This window comes from Seriola lalandi, unplaced genomic scaffold (genome assembly GCF_002814215.2).
Source record: "Seriola lalandi dorsalis isolate HSWRI2012SDOR001 ecotype SW California unplaced genomic scaffold, Sedor1 jcf7180002000657, whole genome shotgun sequence".
Taxonomy (NCBI): domain Eukaryota; kingdom Metazoa; phylum Chordata; class Actinopteri; order Carangiformes; family Carangidae; genus Seriola; species Seriola lalandi.
In genome coordinates this window covers 1-1,918 of record NW_019471316.1, presented here as the reverse complement: position 1 = coordinate 1,918, position 1,918 = coordinate 1, and the positions used below count along the sequence as shown (strand labels likewise).

At 41.6% G+C, this 1,918-nt stretch overlaps 1 long non-coding RNA gene across 1 annotated transcript; it reads left to right on the top strand.

Annotated features, from left to right (window-relative positions):
• Positions 1-1,734, top strand: LOC111662641 (uncharacterized). Its single transcript, XR_002761337.2, has 3 exons — positions 1-67; positions 265-368; positions 1,627-1,734. It is a non-coding gene; the product is annotated as an uncharacterized LOC111662641 (long non-coding RNA).
• Positions 1,735-1,918: the final 184 nt, after the last annotated feature.

Below are 1,918 nucleotides of genomic sequence, written 5' to 3'. Positions count from 1 at the left end.
AGTTGGAGGAGAGGACCTGCCCACTATTGTTGTGGTGGCTCACTACGACTCCTTTGGTGTTGCTCCAGTATGTTCACTGCTCCTTCTTTCCTACAAATCCTCAGTGACATCTTCAAATTATTCAGGAAATTTAGCAGCAGAAATACATTTGTAGGACTTTGGATAACTTCTACATAACATCTCAGGAAGTAACATTTACACACAGCTGTCATTAACAAGAGAGCAGACCAGGAAAGTAATCTGACTGTATGTTGTTGTGTCCAGTGGCTGTCGTATGGAGCCGATTCGAACGGTAGCGGAGTGTCCATGTTACTAGAGCTGGCTCGTCTCTTCTCGAAACTCTACACCTACAAGAGAACTCACGCCGGGTGAGTAATGACGCCAACACTCGCATTCAGATTGGTTTTTGGATCATTTTGTGTCTCATGAATCTGAAACAGCTCTCCCAGCAGTTTTTATTGTGTTGTAGCTGCATCAAAAGCACCATATTGTACATTTTTTTACTCATTCATGTTAACACAGACACCTCAGCGAAGCTCTTTTCAGTTTACTCATTGCATACATGATGAAACAGTAGAAGCAGTATTGATTGCTGACCCCAGCGGTTCATCTTAGCTTAAGTCTATTTGTTATGTCTATCACATTTGTTATAGTAAGTGTCCCGCTCTTAATGCTTTTTTGAGAACTATGTTGAACATTATCTGTGCACTTTGCTGGCTAGAATGATCACATCCGACTGTGTTAAACACTGGAAGCGGTCAGTAATGAGGTACAGGCTCATTCTTATGTCTAAATGTACTTCACCGTAGTTGAGTGGGAGGAAACACTTCGTTCAGAGACGGAAAGCGGTTACTAAAAGAGTAATGGATTTTACTGTAACTGCACTGAATCAGATAAAGTTTGTATGGGATCAAAGTCAGCACTACTCACTTGACATGTCCATCATTTCAAAGTATGCCTGGTCATTTATTTTCCAGGAACACAGAGAGAATCCCTATGCCTGTTTATCCTAAGCCGTTTTCTCGTTTGAACTCCAGACAGTGTCCAGAGAATTATGTCCCGACATTGTCCAGAGTTGCCCTCTTTAAACGTGTAGCACACAACAGGAGATTGTCCTTGTCAGACCCGTTGTCACCCGCTGAAAATACTCGGTCCTCTTTCAATATTCGTTTTGTTTTTTTTTTTTGGTTTGTTTTTGGTTTAGGCGATGGGTGGGGCCTGGGTAGAGCATGCAGGAGTGTTTCACAATGTTTACATCATAAACAACAGAGTGTCTTCACTCTCAGATGTTTGTATTATTCTGGTTTCACACCGGCCACATAATAGAAATGTCATCAACACCTCACTGTGAGTTCTCCTGACAATTACTGGCTCTATTCACACATCAGCCCATTTAGACATTACACAGACTTTGTGTTAGGGCGCTGGCAGGGTAAAGTCTGTTTAATGTCTGGTTCCAACTCATTCAGACGCTTGTGTTCTGACACACAGCCTCTTCAGGAGTTCAGGGTTGCAGTGCATGTCTGAAAGCAGCAGCTCTACTATCACATATTCTCCTCTACCGGCTTCTCTCAGGGGATTTCCCTTGCAGCGTTGCCTCATTTGAGCATCCTGTTGTGTTTTCAGATACAACTTGCTGTTTTTTGTGTCTGGTGGAGGGAAGTTTAACTACCAGGGCACCAAACGTTGGCTGGAGGAGAATCTGGACCATACAGGTACCGTTCAGTATTCATACACAGAACCTGCAGAAGAGTATATACATATTCATGAAGCAGGATTTTGTTCAATATTCAATTTTGGATCCACGATTCAGTTTTAATGAAATACTCATAGTCTGAATTGGTATGGTCTTAAAAAATCAAAAAAATAAATAAATGGATACATTAAAATTAGACAGTTCCTCACTATATAGTAGACC